We start from the raw sequence: 23,080 nt of genomic DNA, 5'->3' as shown, positions 1-23,080 counted from the left end.
ATATCTTACTATTGGGAATATCATTTTTTGTGTTTTTAAATTTAAAAATTATAACTGCAAGGGTAAATAAGCTTCGGCTTGCCGAAGCTAACTTTTTTTCTTGTTAAAATTGTCTTTAATATACTATTCTTTTTTACACATTTTTGCATTGACTTGGCTTGTTCCGATTAATAGTGGTTCACAAAAATATCGGAAATGGTATTTAACTGAGTGGTTTGGGTATGTGAACTATTTAAGATCGTTTTGTCACTCCTTACTTTTTTTGTGGTGTGTTAAAGATGTCCAAAGTATAATATAAGCAAAGTATTCGTGATGTTTGGCTGCAGGATGAAGAATTTAAGGACTATATTCGCAGGGATTGTACAAATCCACATAGAGTCTATTGCGCATTCTGCAAATCAACAACAAACGCCAAAATTTATGGTGTGCGCTACCCCGCCGCCTCCAAAAAGCATGTGGTTGCGATGGGCGTAGTTACTCAAAAAAAATAATTGGCCGTTTCTCAGTTAATTATTAGATTATTTTTCTTAAATACTATATATATCTGTTGCAATCGAGCATTTTATTGATTTAGCCATTTTTAGCCTTTTTTCTGTCCAATTTCAGAAACTTTTAGGCCACTTTCGCCTTGGAAAACCTGGCAGCACTGCAGTTAATGCGCGTACAAAAACAACAGCACAAAACAGCTCTGTAGCTTTGGCGGACACGCACAAAAAACAAAAAACAACAACAAAACACCACAGCAGGTTCGACGAACAACGCACAAAGGAAAGCAATAGAAATTACAACACAAAAACAGAAAAAACAGAACATAAAATTAAAATTGCAAATGGATTGACTAAAATTTTTTACAGAATTGTATAAACTCACTCGCGAAGCGTACGAAATAGTGAGCCTAACCAATTTAGGGACCGAATATTAGAAGTTTTGATTAAAGGCGTCTTAGGCAAGCCCAAAAAGAAAAAAAATTCGGAGCGCAGAAAAAAACACGACCGTTTGCTTTGAAAGTCAGATAAGGTTTTTTAAAGATTTTTGTAAAGAAATTTTGATTGGCGTGTTAGTGTTTTTAATTGTATTTCGAGTTGCACCTAACCAATTTAGGTGATTTATGTTTAGTTTATGTTATGTTTAATTTGGCTACAACTCGTCTTACTTTAAAAATGTGAATTTTTTTAAACTGTAAGTAACTGTAAGGCGTCTGTTGATATCTCGCTACGATTTATCACTTTTTAGGGGCTGTAGAAATCGACAAGCATTAATATATAGTGACGTGTCTGCACTGCGATTTCTCAACGGCCACCAGTTCAAAGAACGAAACCGTTCACAAACAAACAGAATCGCCAATTACGGCTTTGATTAAAAACGTTACAGAAGCTTGAGATCCCGCAATGCAAACAAACAAAGAAAATTGATTAAGTCCGAACGTCAACAACGACGTAATTCCATAAGCGTGAAAATCCAATAAGATCGCAAAATCTAATAAGACCGAATTATGTAAGCATAAACAAAGAAGTGGCGATCGCATCATCCACTTGCGATTGCGTCACCTAATGCACTAACAGTAAATTCTAAGACGCAAACAGAGGTTTCATTCTAACCAATTCTGTAACATTCCAACGTTCTAATAAAGAATAACCAAAAAACATAAAAAATCTCCTCATTTTTTATTCGGGCGAAGAACGACTCATGTAAATGGCGCAGTCGGTAGGATCTCTTTAAAAAAAAAGTATGGAAAAAAAGTTCGAAATACGAAGCTTACTGATCAATTAAAAGGATATTTCTAAACTACTAGGATATCCAGATCAGCGCGTGGAATTGCCCACAAGTAAACAACTTAATCGACTAGCTCGGAAGTGCAACTAAGAGATCTTGAAAAGAACATAAGTGCAAATTAAACACATTGATAAAAAATATAAAAATAAATTATATTTCAATTGACTACTGAATAAATCCAATTCGGTCACCCACAGCATATGAGGATTGCTGATCAGCATATTACATGTCGCACGAACTCACCGTCTCACCGACTCAACGGCACACTGACCCGCCAATGCAGTCAGCACATGTTGCAGTATCAGTATTAGGCGCTCAGTAGCACCCACTGCATATGAGAATTGCTGATCAGCATATTATATGTCTCACTTACTCACCGTCTCACCGACTCAACGGCTCACTGACGCGACAATGTCAGTCAGCACATGTTGCAGTATCAGCCGAGCCAACTACACAAACTACTACCATAATCATAATTCTCTGACCTACTTTAGAATATAGCTTATTTCACTAATCATTACACTAAACTTTCGTGTTCCAAGTAGTATATAAGCATGTATCAAATGAAGAATAAATCAGTTATCAACACACCTTATAACTCCGCGGTTCTACCTCCTACCTCTGGGAACAGGGCTCGTAATACACTATCTCAACTAGCAGCTAACCACGTTAGCTCTACCTCAGCGCAGTTCCGCATCGACTGTGGTCCGGCATCGCAGTAACCATCGTTACCATTGCCGCGACGCGATCGTCCTGCCAGCAAAGCGTCCCCGTGCCCCGTGCTCATTACCTCCTTGTCACGCGGTGTGACCCAGAAGTGTCTACTTCGGTTACCCCGACGTGATCCTTTAACAACAAAGGATCACACTCAAGCAACCCCCTTCCCACCAAAGGCTGAACCTCTGACTGGTAAGAAGTCCCGTTAAGTTCACTACATCCACCCGCTCTGAAAACCATAGCTTCATCCAGCTTCACAGGATGCGCTTCTTCTTTCAGCGTCACAGGAACGTCAGCTTCATCCAGTTTCACAGGATTCTTTCAGGAACTCAGCTTCATCCAGCTTCACAGGATACTCAGCTTCATCCAGCTTCACAGGACACACAGACGATTACTTTATCCGGCTTCAAAGGATTCTTTGTTTCCAAGACACACAATATGTCTACTTCATTCATAGGGGGAAACCAGTCACACAAGAATCGATTTACACAATCGATTACTAGACACCCAAATCGAGCTGCAAGGGAAAATCCAACAGCTCATTAAGAATTATGGCAAGGACCGACGCCACCGAGACGGCTATTATTCCGGTAAGCTAAATCAGTTAAACGATCTCTGGGAGCAGTTTTGCGACCTAAATGAAGAAGTCCAGCAAGCGACATTACCCACTGCAAGTGAGTACTCTTCACGAGTAGTAGAACTTAAGGAGCTGGTCGAAAAATATCAGAATATCTTTCTGGACAACATGCCGATTGGAAGCGGGCTTCCGAAGGCCCCGAGACGAACTTCGGCCAACATCAAGATCACAACAAGAGATCAAGTCAAAGGAGACTCCACAATTGACACGGTGATCCGACAGTTGCAGAGAAGATGCAACGAATTGGAGTCATCATTAACATTAGCCTCGAACGCCCCAACCGTCACCCCAGCCCTACAAAGGCACCTGGATCTCCATTGGGCGTTGCTGAGGCAAGCCCACGACGAATTGGACAGCACTCCTGGGGCCGCAGCCCTGGCAGAAGAAGAGCTAGCTCAATTCCACACATTATACGAGGAATACGAAATGAACCTGCTTCGAGAAAACGACTCGCCAATGAGCCTAAGCTTGGCACTTACGCCAATTAGCATTCCGGAGTTCAACGGCGAGTATCTAGACTGGCCACGGTTCCATGATCTCTCTGTGGAGTTGGTACATAATAAACCATATTCGGCCAGTCAAAAACTACATATTCTTCAGAGTTCGCTTCGTGGTGAAGCGAAAAACGTCTTGACAGACACAGCCTTCTCACAGGGTGGCTATGACGACACCTGGTTGCGTTTGAAGGCCAGGTACAAGAACGGAAAAATACTAGTATTCGCCGCCATAGCAAAAATTATTGTATTAAATTATTATTATTCTCGCGGTTACTAAGGGCCTTACATGGCACTATAAAAAACTCAATGAGTACTCTTAAAAACCTCGATGTCAGCACAAAATCCTGGGATCCAATCCTGTGTTTTCTTATCAGAAGAAAACTAGACCAGCAGTCTCTAGATGCTCTGGAAAATTCAGCGGAGGCACCAACGGAAATTCAAACGTTAAGGAGTGTACTGACGTTTATTGAGCGGCGCGCTTGCATGCTGGAGACGATAAGCGCTTAATCTACAGCAACACTCCGCCATTAGTCACTTCACAACGAAGAGAGCTGTAAGATTTGTCACCTAGGACAACATAATCTTAGAGCATGTAGCCGTGTCCAGCAAATGGACCCCAAGGCACGCGCCAAGCCATTATTCAAGTAGGAGCATGCACAAATTGTTTGCCTACAGCTCATAAGGTTGAAAACTGTGGATCACCGACCACTTGTCGAGTCTGCCAGCAACGGCATCATTCACTGTTACACCAAGGACCAACTAGCAATCCAGTGGCCGGCGCAGTAACCATTGCAGGCTACGACAATCCAAGAGGATATACTCTGCTCGCGACCGCCAAGGTATCATTACAAGGGCCAACGGGTCACCTACAAACATGTCTCCCTGTAATAGATGGTGGATCACAGGTGAATCTTATCTCAAGGAGGATGGCAGATCTGCTATCTCTTAAGGAAATATCACTGATTGAAATATCTGAATCAGAGGAAAAATATCAACAGCAATCAGATCAAAACTAAAGCTCTCATCATGTACATCAGGGTTTGAAACACTATTAGAGGTATTTATTATGCCCACAGTCATTACAGACCAACCGTCAGTACCGATTGCAACCAATCTTAATATTCCCGAGAGACTGCCGTTAGCAGATCCTGACTTTCGGCAACCAGGACCCATTGACCTAACCTTAGGGGTTGAAGTATTTTCTCGTGTAATAGCCGGTGAACTTCTGGAACTAGGACCTAATAGACCGTTGGCCCAAGGCACAAGTCTTGGTTATGTAATCACAGGTTTACTTGATAAAGAAACCTCATCTGATACGGAAATCAACCCTATTCTGGTAGAAAACAGAGGTGGTCTTGCAGGACCAAACGCTGCTTATAAGCCAAAGAAAGATAAAAATCCAATGAATGATAATCATTTTGAAGATAGCAAACGGCAGAATGAGAATGAGAATGAGATAGCATTGATGGATCATAAAAGAAAGGAGCCTGAAGATATATGTAGCCAATCACTGTGGACGGCAGTACACGTAGTGGCGAAGCGCGCAAGATAGCGTGCGAAGACAACTACTATATATAGCCGCAGAATTGAAAATCTGCCATTATTGTCCGATCGTAACGAGTGATACATCAGTCGAAAGGTATCGCAAAAACTAAGACGATTGCATACCAAGACTTTCAAAATATAGATTTGTTTGGGAGAAAAAGCGGTGAAAGTGTAAAAGTAAAAATGTAGAAAATTGGAGCTGCTGGACACGGTGGGGATTTAAGCCCCAGGCTGTTTAGCTAGTTTTATTCTTATTGAGAAAACGCGTCGAATGACACCTCATTTGTTGAAATCCGATGCCCCGTTCAAAAGTAATTCAAAAAACAAGATTTTCTTCTTCTTCCCAAAATGAAAATGTCTGTCCCTTTGTTTGTGGGTTTGTATGCAAATTAAATTCGTCGTTAATAGATGATTTAAAGAAATTTATTTTTTTATTTTTAAAACTCGGGTGATAAACTTTTATTCTTAAAACTCAATTAATACAAGACACTTTTTATAAACTGTGAACCGATCGCGGTCTCGGATAAAATAGGACTAAAAAATTATCCGATGAACCTCGGCCAGAAGCTTTCCTTTTCTTAAGCTTCCAGAACTTTAATTTTCGTTTAAAATAAAAGCTTATGCTGAAACTGTCGCATCTCGTTGTAAAATGAAATTATGCTGACCGATGCAATTTGATTGAAAATCGGAACGCAATATGTTCTGAACTTAGAACGCAATACTGTGGGCTTTGAACGGAAAAGTTTGGGCTTCGAACGGTAGCTTGTGTTTACTTTACGATTGGTTTATTTATCTTAGCAGGACGGTCAAGCGCGGCCCTCGAAGTGAATGGCAAAGGCAAAGGCAGAATCTTAAACAAAGGCAAAGGCAATGTCGCTCAAGGCAAGGGTAACATAGCTGAGATTGAATTCAAAAATTTGTTTATAAATTCCATAAGTGGAACCGTTTCACGGGTTGGATAACTTGCATCCCATCTTAGTTTTAGGGTTTTGGAAACCCTATGCGTGTATATAGTAGCTTGAATTAGAAAACGTTTGTTTTACGACTTTTGGAAAAACCCGCTAGTTTAGCGGAAAAAAAAGCCAGATTTAAAATGCTTATAGTATCTAAACAACTAATGCTACAGAACCATGCTATATATCTCTGAAAAGATAATTTGCTAAATACTCTTCATATAGTAAAATTGTCTGAATATAATAGATTTAAAGTTATGACATGATTTTATTTATGATTATGATTTAAAGTTGATAAAATAAATAAACTATATTAAATTTATGTATTCGGCACGCTACAACGGAAAATCTACGTGTAGGTAAATAAATATTTACTGTTGCGGGCCGAAATCATAAATTTAATATAGTTTATTTATTTTATCGAATGTAATATCATTTTTCGACACAATTGTTGAAATTAGACATTTTTGTTAAAAGCGCGTTCGCCACTACTTTTTACCTCGTTAAGAGGTGTTTTTGTTTGATCAAGAACTAGCGACACTGATCCGATCGAGGATCAACCGTTATACCTAATAGTTCATTGCAGCTAACTGAACTTTATACTACAAAAAAAAAACCAAGTAATAAAGAACCGACCTCCCATCAACTTAAAACCAATAAGAAGCCTGACTTTTGTTCAACATTTCTAAATTTAACCAAGAAATAACTACGTTTTGTTGCAGAAAGACCCCATACCATAGACGTGCAAAATGATCAAGTTCTACGAGGGCACAATGACAGTCCCCACGGTAATGTCAATTTTATCGCAAAGGGGAGTGTTAAGCAGCATGAAGAAGATGTGAAGGACCTGAATCACAAACATGAACCGCCGTAGTTGAAGGAAAGATCCTCCTCCATCAATGATTTGTTAGGTGCTTTTTATACACTTCGGCTAAGGGCTGACCGACATCACGCCTTAATTGAGGGTACCCCTCAATGGGGGGGAGAATGTTCGTACCCAAAGGTGCTCAGCATGACCACACCCAACAAATCAAGCAATAGCCAAGTTGGGAACAGTACCAGGCGCTCAGTAGCACCCACTGCATATGAGAATTGCTGATCAGCATATTATATGTCTCACTAGCTCACCGTCTCACCGTCTCACCGACTCAACGGCACACTGACCCGCCAATACAGTCAGCACATTTTGCAGTGTCTGCCAAGCCAACTACACAAACTGCTACCACAATCAAAACTCCCTAACCTACCTACCTACTTTAGAATATAGCTTACTTCACTAATCATTACACTAAACTTCCATGTTCCAAGTAGTATATAAACATGTACCAAATGAAGAATAAATCAGTTATCAATGCATTTCATAACTCCGCGGTTCTACTTCCTTCCTCTGGGAATAGGGCTCGTTATTCACTATCTCCACTATCAGCTAACCTACGTTAGCTCAACCTCAGCACAGTTTCGCATCGCCTGTGGTCCGGCATCGCAGTAACCATCGTTACCATTGCCGCGACGCGATCGTCCTGCCAGCAAAGCGTCCCCGTGCCAGCGACAAGTGCTCATTACCCCCTTGTCCCGCGGTGTGACCCGGAAGTGTCTACTTCGGTTAGGCACAAGCATTGGTGACCCCGACGTGATCCTTTAACAACAAAGGATCACACTCAAGCAACCCCCTTCCCACCAAAGGCTGAACCTTTGATTGGATACGCTTCTTCATCCAGTTTCACAGGATACTCATCTTCATCCAGCTTCACAGGATACGCTTCTTCTTCCAGCGTCACAGGAACTCAGCTTAATCCAGCTTCACAGGACTTACAGCTTCATCCAGCTTCACAGGATACTCAGCTTAATCCAGCTTCACAGGACTCACAGCTTCATCCAGCTTCTTTGTTTCAAACACACAATATGTCTACTTCATTCATAGAGGAAACAAGTCACAGAAGAATCGATCTACACAATCGATTACTAGACACCCAAAACGAGCTGCAAGGGAAAATCCAACAGCTCATTAAGAATTATGGCAAGGATTCTGTCGACCGACGCCACCGAGACGGCTATTATTCCGGTAAGCTAAAATAGTTAAACGATCTCTGGCAGCAGTTTTGCGACCTAGATGAAGAAGTCCAGCAAGCGGCTTTACCCACTGGAAGTGAGTATTCTTTACGATTAGTAGCACTTAAGGAGCTGGTCGAAAAATATCAGAATATCTTTCTGGACAACATGCCGACTGGAAGCGGGCTTCCGAAGGCCCCGCGACGAACGTCGGCCAACATCAAGATCACAACAAGAGATCAAGTCAAAGGAGACTCCGCAATTGACACGGTGATCCGACAGTTGCAGAGAAGATGCAACGAATTGGAGTCATCATTAACATTAGCCTCGAACGCCCCAACCGTCACCCCAGCCCTACAAAGGCACCTGGGCGTTGCTGAGGCAAGTTGGACAGCACACCTGGGGCCGCAGCCCTGGCAGAAGCAGAGCTAGCTCAATATATCTACATATTCTACAGAGTTCGCTTCGTGGTGAAGCGAGGAACGTTTTGACAGGCACAGCCTTCTCACAGGGTGGCTATGACGACACCTGGTTGCGTTTGAAGGCCAGGTACAAGAACGGAAAAATACTAGTATTCGCCGCCATAGCAAAAATGATTGACCATAAGCCTAGAGACGGCTCCTCGCGCCAACTAAGGGCCTTACATGACACTATAAAAACTCAATGGGTACTCTTAAAAACCTCGATAGCACAAAATCCTGGGTTCCAATAATGTGTTTTCTTATCAGAAGAAAACTAGACATGCAGTCGCTAACCGCTCTGGAAAATTCAGCGGATGAACCAACGGAAATTCCAACGTTAAGGAGTGTACTGACGTTTATTGAGCGGCGCGCTTGCATGCTGGAGACGATAAGCGCTCAATCTACAGCAACACTCCGCCATTAGTCACTTCACAACGAAGAGAGCTGTAAGATTTGTCACCTAGGACAACATAATCTTAGAGCATGTAGCCGTGTCCAGCAAATGGACCCCAAGGCACGCGCCAAGCCATTATTCAAGTAGGAGCATGCACAAATTGTTTGCCTACAGCTCATAAGGTTGAAAACTGTGGATCACCGACCACTTGTCGAGTCTGCCAGCAACGGCATCATTCACTGTTACACCAAGGACCAACTAGCAATCCAGTGGCCGGCGCAGTAACCATTGCAGGCTACGACAATCCAAGAGGATATACTCTGCTCGCGACCGCCAAGGTATCATTACAAGGGCCAACGGGTCACCTACAAACATGTCTCGCTGTAATAGATGGTGGATCACAGGTGAATCTTATCTCAAGGAGGATGGCAGATCTGCTATCTCTTAAGGAAATATCACTGATTGAAATATCTGAATCAGAGGAAAAATATCAACAGCAATCAGATCAAAACTAAAGCTCTCATCATGTACATCAGGGTTTGAAACACTATTAGAGGTATTTATTATGCCCACAGTCATTACAGACCAACCGTCAGTACCGATTGCAACCAATCTTAATATTCCCGAGAGACTGCCGTTAGCAGATCCTGACTTTCGGCAACCAGGACCCATTGACCTAACCTTAGGGGTTGAAGTATTTTCTCGTGTAATAGCCGGTGAACTTCTGGAACTAGGACCTAATAGACCGTTGGCCCAAGGCACAAGTCTTGGTTATGTAATCACAGGTTTACTTGATAAAGAAACCTCATCTGATACGGAAATCAACCCTATTCTGGTAGAAAACAGAGGTGGTCTTGCAGGACCAAACGCTGCTTATAAGCCAAAGAAAGATAAAAATCCAATGAATGATAATCATTTTGAAGATAGCAAACGGCAGAATGAGAATGAGAATGAGATAGCATTGATGGATCATAAAAGAAAGGAGCCTGAAGATATATGTAGCCAATCACTGTGGACGGCAGTACACGTAGTGGCGAAGCGCGCAAGATAGCGTGCGAAGACAACTACTATATATAGCCGCAGAATTGAAAATCTGCCATTATTGTCCGATCGTAACGAGTGATACATCAGTCGAAAGGTATCGCAAAAACTAAGACGATTGCATACCAAGACTTTCAAAATATAGATTTGTTTGGGAGAAAAAGCGGTGAAAGTGTAAAAGTAAAAATGTAGAAAATTGGAGCTGCTGGACACGGTGGGGATTTAAGCCCCAGGCTGTTTAGCTAGTTTTATTCTTATTGAGAAAACGCGTCGAATGACACCTCATTTGTTGAAATCCGATGCCCCGTTCAAAAGTAATTCAAAAAACAAGATTTTCTTCTTCTTCCCAAAATGAAAATGTCTGTCCCTTTGTTTGTGGGTTTGTATGCAAATTAAATTCGTCGTTAATAGATGATTTAAAGAAATTTATTTTTTTATTTTTAAAACTCGGGTGATAAACTTTTATTCTTAAAACTCAATTAATACAAGACACTTTTTATAAACTGTGAACCGATCGCGGTCTCGGATAAAATAGGACTAAAAAATTATCCGATGAACCTCGGCCAGAAGCTTTCCTTTTCTTAAGCTTCCAGAACTTTAATTTTCGTTTAAAATAAAAGCTTATGCTGAAACTGTCGCATCTCGTTGTAAAATGAAATTATGCTGACCGATGCAATTTGATTGAAAATCGGAACGCAATATGTTCTGAACTTAGAACGCAATACTGTGGGCTTTGAACGGAAAAGTTTGGGCTTCGAACGGTAGCTTGTGTTTACTTTACGATTGGTTTATTTATCTTAGCAGGACGGTCAAGCGCGGCCCTCGAAGTGAATGGCAAAGGCAAAGGCAGAATCTTAAACAAAGGCAAAGGCAATGTCGCTCAAGGCAAGGGTAACATAGCTGAGATTGAATTCAAAAATTTGTTTATAAATTCCATAAGTGGAACCGTTTCACGGGTTGGATAACTTGCATCCCATCTTAGTTTTAGGGTTTTGGAAACCCTATGCGTGTATATAGTAGCTTGAATTAGAAAACGTTTGTTTTACGACTTTTGGAAAAACCCGCTAGTTTAGCGGAAAAAAAAGCCAGATTTAAAATGCTTATAGTATCTAAACAACTAATGCTACAGAACCATGCTATATATCTCTGAAAAGATAATTTGCTAAATACTCTTCATATAGTAAAATTGTCTGAATATAATAGATTTAAAGTTATGACATGATTTTATTTATGATTATGATTTAAAGTTGATAAAATAAATAAACTATATTAAATTTATGTATTCGGCACGCTACAACGGAAAATCTACGTGTAGGTAAATAAATATTTACTGTTGCGGGCCGAAATCATAAATTTAATATAGTTTATTTATTTTATCGAATGTAATATCATTTTTCGACACAATTGTTGAAATTAGACATTTTTGTTAAAAGCGCGTTCGCCACTACTTTTTACCTCGTTAAGAGGTGTTTTTGTTTGATCAAGAACTAGCGACACTGATCCGATCGAGGATCAACCGTTATACCTAATAGTTCATTGCAGCTAACTGAACTTTATACTACAAAAAAAAAACCAAGTAATAAAGAACCGACCTCCCATCAACTTAAAACCAATAAGAAGCCTGACTTTTGTTCAACATTTCTAAATTTAACCAAGAAATAACTACGTTTTGTTGCAGAAAGACCCCATACCATAGACGTGCGAAATGATCAAGTTCTACGAGGGCACAATGACAGTCCCCACGGTAATGTCAATTTTATCGCAAAGGGGAGTGTTAAGCAGCATGAAGAAGATGTGAAGGACCTGAATCACAAACATGAAACGCCGTAGTTGAAGGAAAGATCCTCCTCCATCAATGATTTGTTAGGTGCTTTTTATGCACTTCGGCTAAGGGCTGACCGACATCACGCCTTAATTGAGGGTACCCCTCAATGGGGGGGAGAATGTTCGTACCCAAAGGTGCTCAGCATGACCACACCCAACAAATCAAGCAATAGCCAAGTTGGGAACAGTACCAGGCGCTCAGTAGCACCCACTGCATATGAGAATTGCTGATCAGCATATTATATGTCTCACTAGCTCACCGTCTCACCGACTCAACGGCACACTGACCCGCCAATACAGTCAGCACATTTTGCAGTGTCTGCCAAGCCAACTACACAAACTGCTACCACAATCAAAACTCCCTAACCTACCTACCTACTTTAGAATATAGCTTACTTCACTAATCATTACACTAAACTTCCATGTTCCAAGTAGTATATAAACATGTACCAAATGAAGAATAAATCAGTTATCAATGCATTTCATAACTCCGCGGTTCTACTTCCTTCCTCTGGGAATAGGGCTCGTTATTCACTATCTCCACTATCAGCTAACCTACGTTAGCTCAACCTCAGCACAGTTTCGCATCGCCTGTGGTCCGGCATCGCAGTAACCATCGTTACCATTGCCGCGACGCGATCGTCCTGCCAGCAAAGCGTCCCCGTGCCAGCGACAAGTGCTCATTACCCCCTTGTCCCGCGGTGTGACCCGGAAGTGTCTACTTCGGTTAGGCACAAGCATTGGTGACCCCGACGTGATCCTTTAACAACAAAGGATCACACTCAAGCAACCCCCTTCCCACCAAAGGCTGAACCTTTGATTGGATACGCTTCTTCATCCAGTTTCACAGGATACTCATCTTCATCCAGCTTCACAGGATACGCTTCTTCTTCCAGCGTCACAGGAACTCAGCTTAATCCAGCTTCACAGGACTTACAGCTTCATCCAGCTTCACAGGATACTCAGCTTAATCCAGCTTCACAGGACTCACAGCTTCATCCAGCTTCTTTGTTTCAAACACACAATATGTCTACTTCATTCATAGAGGAAACAAGTCACAGAAGAATCGATTTACACAATCGATTACTAGACACCCAAAACGACGCCACCGAGACGGCTATTATTCCGGTAAGCTAAAATAGTTAAACGATCTCTGGCAGCAGTTTTGCGACCTAGATGAAGAAGTCCAGCAAGCGGCTTTACCCACTGGAAGTGAGTATTCTTTACGATTAGTAGCACTTAAGGAGCTGGTCGAAAAATATCAGAATATCTTTCTGGACAACATGCCGACTGGAAGCGGGCTTCCGAAGGCCCCGCGACGAACGTCGGCCAACATCAAGATCACAACAAGAGATCAAGTCAAAGGAGACTCCGCAATTGACACGGTGATCCGACAGTTGCAGAGAAGATGCAACGAATTGGAGTCATCATTAACATTAGCCTCAAACGCCCCAACCGTCACCCCAGCCCTACAAAGGCACCTGGGCGTTGCTGAGGCAAGTTGGACAGCACACCTGGGGCCGCAGCCCTGGCAGAAGCAGAGCTAGCTCAATATATCTACATATTCTACAGAGTTCGCTTCGTGGTGAAGCGAGGAACGTTTTGACAGGCACAGCCTTCTCACAGGGTGGCTATGACGACACCTGGTTGCGTTTGAAGGCCAGGTACAAGAACGGAAAAATACTAGTATTCGCCGCCATAGCAAAAATGATTGACCATAAGCCTAGAGACGGCTCCTCGCGCCAACTAAGGGCCTTACATGACACTATAAAAACTCAATGGGTACTCTTAAAAACCTCGATAGCACAAAATCCTGGGTTCCAATAATGTGTTTTCTTATCAGAAGAAAACTAGACATGCAGTCGCTAACCGCTCTGGAAAATTCAGCGGATGAACCAACGGAAATTCCAACGTTAAGGAGTGTACTGACGTTTATTGAGCGGCGCGCTTGCATGCTGGAGACGATAAGCGCTCAATCTACAGCAACACTCCGCCATTAGTCACTTCACAACGAAGAGAGCTGTAAGATTTGTCACCTAGGACAACATAATCTTAGAGCATGTAGCCGTGTCCAGCAAATGGACCCCAAGGCACGCGCCAAGCCATTATTCAAGTAGGAGCATGCACAAATTGTTTGCCTACAGCTCATAAGGTTGAAAACTGTGGATCACCGACCACTTGTCGAGTCTGCCAGCAACGGCATCATTCACTGTTACACCAAGGACCGACTAGCAATCCAGTGGCCGGCGCAATAACCATTGCAGGCTACGACAATCCAAGAGGATATACTCTGCTCGCGACCGCCAAGGTATCATTACAAGGGCCAACGGGTCACCTACAAACATGTCTCGCTGTAATAGATGGTGGATCACAGGTGAATCTTATCTCAAGGAGGATGGCAGATCTGCTATCTCTTAAGGAAATATCACTGATTGAAATATCTGAATCAGAGGAAAAATATCAACAGCAATTAGATCAAAACTAAAGCTCTCATCATGTACATCAGGGTTTGAAACACTATTAGAGGTATTTATTATGCCCACAGTCATTACAGACCAACCGTCAGTACCGATTGCAACCGATCTTAATATTCCCGAGAGACTGCCATTAGCAGATCCTGACTTTCGGCAACCAGGACCCATTGACCTAACCTTAGGGGTTGAAGTATTTTCTCGTGCAATAGCCGGTGAACTTCTGGAACTAGGACCTAATAGACCGTTGGCCCAAGGCACAAGGCTTGGTTATGTAATTACAGGTTTCCTCGATAAAGAAACCTCATCTGATACGGAAATCAACCCTATTCTGGTAGAAGACAGAGGTGATTTTGCAGGACCGAACGCTGGTTATCAGCCAACGAAAGATAGTAATCCGATGAATAATAATCAATTTGATATAGAAGAAAGCAAACTGCAAAATGAGATTTCACTCGATGAAGAAGGGATTCATTTAATGAACGAAGCGTTGATGGATCATAACATAAAAGAGCCTGAAGATATATGTAGCCAATCAAGAACTACCCACACTGATTCGTCCGATCGAGAATCAACCGATACATATAATGGTTCATTGCAGCTGGCTGAACTTTATACTGCAAGAGAGAAACCAATTAGTATAGAACAGACTTCTCATAAATGTAAAACCTACAAGAAGACTGACTTTTGTTCAATATTTCTAAACTTAACCAAGATTTATCTTAGTTTTGTTGCAGAAGGTTCACATACCATAGACGTGCCAAATGATCAAGTTCTACGAGGGCACAATTTCAGTCTTCACGGTAATGTCAATTTTATCGCAAAGGGGAGTGTTAGGCAGCATCAAGAAGGTATGAATGACCTAAATCACAAACATGAACCGCCGCAGTTGAAGGAAAAATCCTCCTCGGTCAATGATTTGATAGGTGCTTTCAATACAATTCGGCCAAGGGCTGACCGACATCACGCCTTAATTGAGGGTGCCCCTCAATGGGGGGGGAGAATGTTCGTACCCAAAGGTGCTCAACATGACCACACCCGACAAACCATGCAGTAGCCAAGTTGGGAACAGTACCAGGCGCTCAGTAGCACCCACAGCATATGAGGATTGCTGATCAGCATATTATATGTCTCACTGCAGTGTCAGCCGAGCCAACTATACAAACTACTACCATAATCATAATTCTCTGACCTACTTTAGAATATAGCTTATTTCACTAATCATTACACTAAACTTCCGTGTTCCAAGTAGTATATAAGCATGTATCAAATGAAGAATAAATCAGTTATCAACACACATCATAACTCCGCGGTTCTACCTCCTACCTCTGGGAATAGGGCTCGTAATACACTATCTCAACTAGCAGTTCCGCATCGCCTGTGGTCCGGCATCGCAGTAACCATCGTTACCATTGACGCGACGCGATCGTCCTGCCAGCAAAGCGTCCCCGTGTCAGCGACAAGTGCTCATTACCCCCTTGTCCCGCGGTGTGACCCAGAAGTGTCTACTTCGGTTAGGCACAATCGCACAATAAAATGGACCAACAACTCCAGCTTGTGAGGAGTCGTTTGACCCATCACAAATAGCGCCACCAACATCGCCAGCGCCAACAGCATCGGCCGCCAGCGCCAACAACAACGCCAGCTAGCAGCTACAACATCGCCAGCGGCAACAGCATCGGCCGCCAGCGCCAACAACAACAGCGGCTAACAACGCAAACAAAACCCTCGCGAATAACTTTGTAAAAAAAACATTGTACAGTGCATTTAATATATAAGCTTAGCCAATAATCACAAGATTTGTAGTTATATTGATACACAATATTTATTTTAGCTCAGCCTAAGCGATAGGTTCTGTTTACCTTTTCCCCCTCCGTTCTCACATCAGCAGTAGCCACACACACACACACACCAGGAGAGCAACGAAATATTCACCACGATAAGTGCAGCGCCGCACAGGAGCAAGCGAGAGAGGACATGCGATCGAGGAGGAAAACAACCCCCGAAAATTGGCACGCGCCAAGGGAAGAGCGAGAGAAAAGGAGTACCGAAACTTCGACAAGTGGAAAAAACCCAGAGCAGCCGAAAACTTGAACAAAACGCGGCGGAAAAGCTTGACTAGGGCTCTTTTGAAAAGGCGGTGCACGGGATCAGAAGTGCGAGGAGTCAATTTTGCAAAGGCGGTGCACGGGATCAGAAACAGGTCTCTCTTTTGGAAAACGCAGCGCACCGGACCAGAAGTGCGAGCAGGTGACTTTTGGAAAACGCGGCGCACCGGACCAAAAGTGCGAGAAGCAGGGGACTCTTGCAAAGGCGGCGCACGGGATCAGAAGTGCGAGCAGAGCAAATTTATGTGGACAACAGGAGTCTTTTGCCTTCGGGCTGATGCCAAGTGACCCAGGAAGGAGTTTACCTAGACGACCTCGAGGAGAGTGTGCCGGCCCAGGACCAGCGACCCAACTTTAGGAAACCTGTTGCTCATTAATTAAATAAAAATATTTCTCAGATATTAAAAATACTACGCACTGCCACACCCCCTTTCCAAAGGAACTTCGGGAAATATTTTTTTTAAAGGAAAACTTATTCTTCTTCTTCTATCACTGCCGGCTGTATTGAGCCAACTCGCGCCCGACTACACTGGGAAAACAAAATAAAGTAGAAACTCGAGTTACAAATGAATCAATAAAAATACCCCAATAAATGTATTTCTCGCCTGATTTTAATGCAACTCGTAGGGAAAAAAATTCAATCAAGCTGGCCACGCATAAATATGAATATCTCCAGACAAATGCCTAGATTTTAGGCCATAAATTCTGCCCTAGGGAAAAGTTGTCCCCATAATCGATCCCCTCTCTCTCGGCCCTCTCGTAGCGAATGCTATGAGCCAGGCCCAAATGCGCGTTACCGCTGACGCTTTTCACTGTGCTACAGACACCGAATAAACTGTTTCTCTCACTCCGTACCCCGGTGGCTGGCACTCTACATCTCACGCCAGCCAACCGATTTTCGTCTTAGACCTTTTTGTCCCATATCTTTACAAATATTTTCGGTAGAGACCCTGGCGGGACTGAGTATATCCCAGCCTACGAGACTTCTTTACAGAATGGCGCCCGAACAGGGACATGGGGTTTACGAAATTTTAGACGACCTAAATATGGCCTAAAGACCCATCTGTGTACAGAGAGTTTGAAAATTTTCGGTTCAGTCCCTTAGAAGCGAAATTTTTAAGTCGGAACGTAAGGAAAGTCATACATCGAGGGACACAAAAATTTCTAGGGCAGGAAACAGGGAAATATATATATATTTAAAAATATACCAACGCATCGAACATAACCTCAGAAAAAAAACTTAGAATTTAAGCAGAGCACATGGCATTCGGGAGAACTTATACAAAAGTATACCCACACACAGCGAGAAATTTCTAACGCACGCAGACACACATACATGTATTTCTAAGCAGAGCAAAGTACATAACCTAAAATCAGAGATTCTTTGTTCCAAGCTCACGTGGCCAGCAAATCAAGTGAGGACGAAACACATACAGGCAGATAATCGGAAAGAGAGAGAGAGCGAGAGCCCTCTAGGCTAGCCAACTCAGGTCACGAGAGTTTCGAAAGCACGAGGTAGGGAAAAGCTAACGTATGCTCTCTACAGCGCAGCCATTTTGTTTTTTCGTTTTCACTCTCATCGTCGTCCCTCTCACACGAGGAGGAGTCGATCAAGTACAGGCAACGGGATAAAATCGTTGGGGGCTTCTCATATAACCATCGCCGAGTCAACACGTGCATCGGCAGCTCTCAAAAACATCGTCGTGGAAAAATTTAAAACTACATCGTCGTCGAACAAAATTCAATCACCGTCGAGAAAATTTAGGAATTAAATCGTCGTTTGACATCGGATTGTGGTCACCATCGTTGCACGTGGGAATTCAGTGAATTCTTGGTAACAAATAAAATAAAATTTTCAATGAAGATTTTAACCAGTTCGAACATCGTTTGACCCTCGTCCAAGAATTTCTCTCGTCCTATCGAAACTTTTCCTGTCGTTTGCCAGTTAACTATTATTTCACAGCAATATGGGGGCGCGTTGGATTTCGTATCTCCGGAAGCGGGAATTGGAGGCGATTCTGAAGGACTTTTCCTTGGAAGCAACCGGAACAGTTGAGGAAATGAGGAGCCGGCTGGCTGCTTTTAATAATCGGGACGACCACGTGCTGGAGATAGCCGAGCGGCTACAGGAATGCGAGGCGGAAATTACAGCCGCCCTAACGGATAGGAAGCAGCGTTCACCGACTCCGAACCCACACCCACCGGGTCCAACACAGCTTCAGGTGCCAGCACTGGAAGGCAGAGGTGCCGCCGATGTAGTCGGAGACACGGAGATCCATCCGGTCAAGCGGGAAATTTTTCCCAGGAAATCAGAGATGTCCGCAGCCACGCTAGCGGAAAAGCTGAAGAATTGGGGAATCACTTTTGACGGGACCACGGACCCCATAACCTTCATCCAACACCTCGAGGAACGAGATGCCGCAGGCCATCCCTGGTCTTTTGACGGATACAGCTGAGCACTGGTTTCGGACAAGCCAGCTGCTAGGAAAATCTTGGACGAACTTCAAGAAGGCGTTTCTTGACTTCTTTCTGCCACCCAGGTACTTTCAGCGACTCGAGGATGAGATCCGCACCAGAGATCAGCGACGGGGAGAGACTTTCAAACAATACCTAGTCAACATCAGACTCATGATGCACAGAGCGGGGTATAATGCGGAGCAGGAGTTGGACCGGATTTATGAAAATCTCCAACCGGAGTATCAGATGTACGCAAGGAGGCACGACTTCACCACTTTGGAGCAACTTACCACTTTAGCGGTAAACTACGAGGTCACCCGCGATCGGAGCACAGGAAGCCATGCCAGAATGTTGGCCGAACCACAACCGGCGCCTAGAAGGAACGAGTACGAGATCCCAGCGTATGCAGGAGCATCACCAATAGGTCAACAGAATTTCACACGACCGGCCAGACGACCACCCACCCCAGCCACAGTTTTACAATCAGTTCCTCGAGAGGGGAACAGGTCAATGGTGCCGAATTTCAGTCTTGCTTGCAGGAATTGTGCCCAGGAGGGTCACCGTTCAGCTACATGTCGCCATCCCAGAGTCCTCTTTTGTTGGGATTGTGGTCGCAGAGAAGTACGCACTCTCGAGTGTTGCCGTCGTACCCAGCCGGGAAACGAGAGGAGTCTTCGCCCCCTCGGGTAGCGGACGGAGACTGCCTACAGGAATCCCCGGAATTAGGAGAAATCTTACAGGTTCAGTCGAGCAAAATTATCGCGCAGGTGCAAATCGAGGGTCAGGAGTTTAACGCTACCATAGACACCGGAGCTAGCAGAAGCTTCGTGAGCGAACGAGTTGTTCAACGTGTAGGGACGCCACATTACGTACGGTCGGTACACACTCATGTCAGCCTGGCGGAAGGCTCACGCAAGGAGATAACCAAGTCTCTGGTAGCCAAAGTCCGGTTGGACCAATGTTGGGTCACCTTTCCACTGCTAGTTTTCCCTTCGATCATGGAAGACGTGCTATTGGGCATGGACTTCCTCTGTGGCGTGTCTGCCACTCTCCAATGCGGCAGCGCTTCGCTGCAGCTGAACCCTCTCCTAATAAGCAGCCCCACCAACGACTTAGCTATGCCTTCTCTCTTGACAAACGCGTTCACTCCAGCAAACAACGATCCAGATAACGACGTGCAAACCACCCCGACCAGCAGTATTTTAGGGCCTCGAGACGACACCGCCGTGCGAAATAATCCTTTTCGTCGGAACCATGCTACTGTTTCAGCGGAACCAGTAGAGGAAGGGCGAGCGCCTTCCCCAGTCAGACCAGGATACACGCCTGACACTGGAGGAGCACTAGCCGCAATCACCGCAATCGCCGAGCAAGAAGAATTAGAACCCTGGGTAAACAAATTCCTACAGGAGGAATTGGCCAAATTCGAAGGATTGACGGGAGTGTCAAATATCGCTGAGCATACGATCACGATGCGAGATGATAAGCCCATCAAACAGAGGTATTTTCCTAAGAATCCCGCGATGCAGAGGATTATCGACGAACTGCTTCACGGAGCCCCCACAGCGCCCCTATTGTACTCGTGGGCAAGAAATCGGGAGAGATGCGACTATGTGTAGATTTTCGACAACTAAATGCCCATTCTATTCCAGATGCATACCCGCTGCCAAGGATAACACACATCTTGGAGCGTCTGCGCCATGCCAAGTACATATCGACGCTCGATTTGAAGAGCGGATATTGGCAAAACCCTGTAGCCGAGTCCAGCCGCGAGTGCACAGCATTTACAGTCCCCGGGAGGGGCTTGTACCACTGGAAAGTGATGCCGTTTGGCCTCCACTCAGCACCAGCCACATTCCAGCGGGCGCTCGACAGCGTCATAGGACCGGACATGGAGCCCAACGCGTTTGCGTATTTGGATGGCATCATCATCATCGGCCGCACTCTGGAGGAGCATGTGCAGCATCTACAAGAAGTATTTCGACGGCTACGAAAGGCGAACCTTCGTCTCAACGCGAAGAAATGCAGTTTCTTTAAGCGCAGCCTGGTGTACTTGGGACACGTCATCAGTGAGGAGGGAATTCACACGGATCCCGACAAGATTTCGGCAGTACGGCGACTGAGTCCGCCCACCACATGCAAGGAGTTGAGGAGATGTCTAGGGATCGCGTCATGGTACAGGAGATTTTTACCCAACTTTGCCAGCGTAGTGCAGCCCATGTCTTTGCTACTCAAGAAAGGAAAGAAATGGCAATGGGAGCAGGAGCAGCAAGATGCGTTCGAGGAACTCAAAAGAAAACTCACGGAGGCGCCGGTTCTCGCCTGCCCCGACTTCAACGAGAAGTTCGTGTTGCAAACAGACGCCAGCGACATCGGCCTAGGAGCAGTTTTAACGCAGAAAATCCAGGGAGAAGAACGAGTCATCGCATTCGCCAGCAGACGCCTCATCGCCGCTGAAGATTACCCGGACTACGCGTACGAGAACCAACAGCTCTATCGGCATATCGGATCCCGACCTGACGACGAAGACTCCGTGCCCTGGAAACTGTGCGTAGCCAAGGAACACCGACAGCGAGTACTGTCGGAATGCCATGACCAGCCCACGGCAGGACATCTCGGAATCAGGAAGACAACCACCCGGATCGCCCAGAGATATTACTGGCCAGGTCTTTTCCGCGATATTGCCAGGTATATCCGCAAGTGTGACACTTGCCAACGGTTCAAAGTCAGCCAAACCAAACCGGCGGGTAAAATGTTCACCAGACAGATTAACGAGCCGTTCGATACTGTCTGCGCCGATTTTATTGGGCCCCTTCCGCGATCCAAGAGTGGAAATACGATGCTGCTCGTATTCTTCGACGCCTTTTCGAAATGGGTTGAGTTGGTCCCCTTGAGAAAAGCTACTTCGGCGCATCTCGAAAAATCGTTTCGGGAGAGGATTTTGAATCACTTTGGTATTCCCCGAACATTTGTCTGCGATAATGGGACACAGTTTACGAGTCGTTCATTCAAAGCCTTCTGCAAGCAGGCGGGAATGGAGATCCAACATACAGCACCTTATACTCCGCAGCAGAACCCGACTGAAAGGGCCAATCGCACCATTAAAACGATGGTCGCCCAGTATATCGAGGACAAGCAGACGACGTGGGACGAACTTCTGCCCGAACTGAATCTGGCAATTAATAGCAGCATCTCAGACTCAACCGGATTCAGTCCAGCGTTCATCGTCCAAGGCAGAGAGCCACGACTCCCAGGAGCCTTATATGATGAAGTGACTCCAGGACCAAGCCAAGCGCCACGTTCACCCGAAGCGAAAGCGGAATTGCTACGGGACATTTGAAGGTAGTACAGGAGAACACTCAGAGAGCTTCGTTGGAGCAGCGGAAGCATTACGATCTCAGGCGACGTGCGTGGAGACCGACCATAGGATCGCTGGTCTTCGTAAAACAGCATCATTTGTCCAGGGCAGCGGATAACTTTGCCGCTAAGCTAGCACCCAAGTACGAGGGCCCGTACAAAGTAATTAAGTTCTTTTCTCCCACCATAGTGCGCTTGCAACATACCCAGAGCAGGCAACGCAGAACGGCATCCCTTAGAGATTTAAAGGAGGCAGTCAACGAGCCAGAAACCCAGAATCTGGTACCCAGACGACTGGACGACAACGAAGACATTCAGATGGCGGAGCAAGTTTAGCGATCGATTGACGCTAAAAACCCGTAGCAAAGCAACAGCAAAAGCAGCAGAGAAACCAAGGAATACCCGCATCAAGGCGGAAGCAGCAGAGAAACCAAGGAATACCCGCATCAAGGCGGAAGCAGCATAGAAACCAAGGAATACCCGCATCAAGGCGGAAGCAGCAGAGAAACCAAGGAGTACCCGCATCAAGGCGGAAGCAACGGAGAAGCATACACGAAGAAAAGTACACATCAAGACGAGAGCAGCAGAGAAACATCCAAGGATACCCGCAGACGGCGGAAGCATACACGATGATAGTAGCGCAGCAGCAGCGCCAGAAGTCCGTACGAAGACGGCACAATAGCAACGGACTTGCCACAAACAAGCCGGCGAGTGACGCTCGATCTGGCCGAGGCGAGAGCCAACCAGGAACACTGCGACAGGAGCCAATGTTTGAGTCAGTGGGGCCACTTGCTGGAGG

At 44.7% G+C, this 23,080-nt stretch overlaps 1 protein-coding gene and 1 long non-coding RNA gene across 8 annotated transcripts in view; one reads left to right on the top strand and one right to left on the bottom strand.

The window, feature by feature from the left end:
• Positions 1–7,471, top strand: part of LOC139353190 (uncharacterized) — a 140,127-nt gene extending 132,656 nt beyond the window's left edge. The window contains exon 3 of one of the 2 annotated variants that reach the window (XR_011604355.1): positions 6,845–7,471. This is a non-coding gene — a long non-coding RNA (uncharacterized lncRNA). Of the gene's footprint in view, positions 1–606; positions 1,760–6,844 lie in introns of those variants that run through there. The other variant, XR_011604354.1, reaches the window with a different exon arrangement.
• Dbp80 (putative ATP-dependent RNA helicase Dbp80) overlaps positions 1–23,080 on the bottom strand; it is a 203,323-nt gene that overhangs the window by 125,375 nt on the left and 54,868 nt on the right. The gene's annotated exons all lie outside the window — the stretch shown is intronic.

The sequence above is a fragment of the Drosophila suzukii genome, chromosome 3 (assembly GCF_043229965.1).
Source record: "Drosophila suzukii chromosome 3, CBGP_Dsuzu_IsoJpt1.0, whole genome shotgun sequence".
NCBI classification, from domain to species: Eukaryota; Metazoa; Arthropoda; class Insecta; order Diptera; family Drosophilidae; genus Drosophila; species Drosophila suzukii.
The sequence above is the reverse complement of the archived record's forward strand: the minus strand, read 5'-3'. Positions and strand labels throughout refer to the sequence as shown.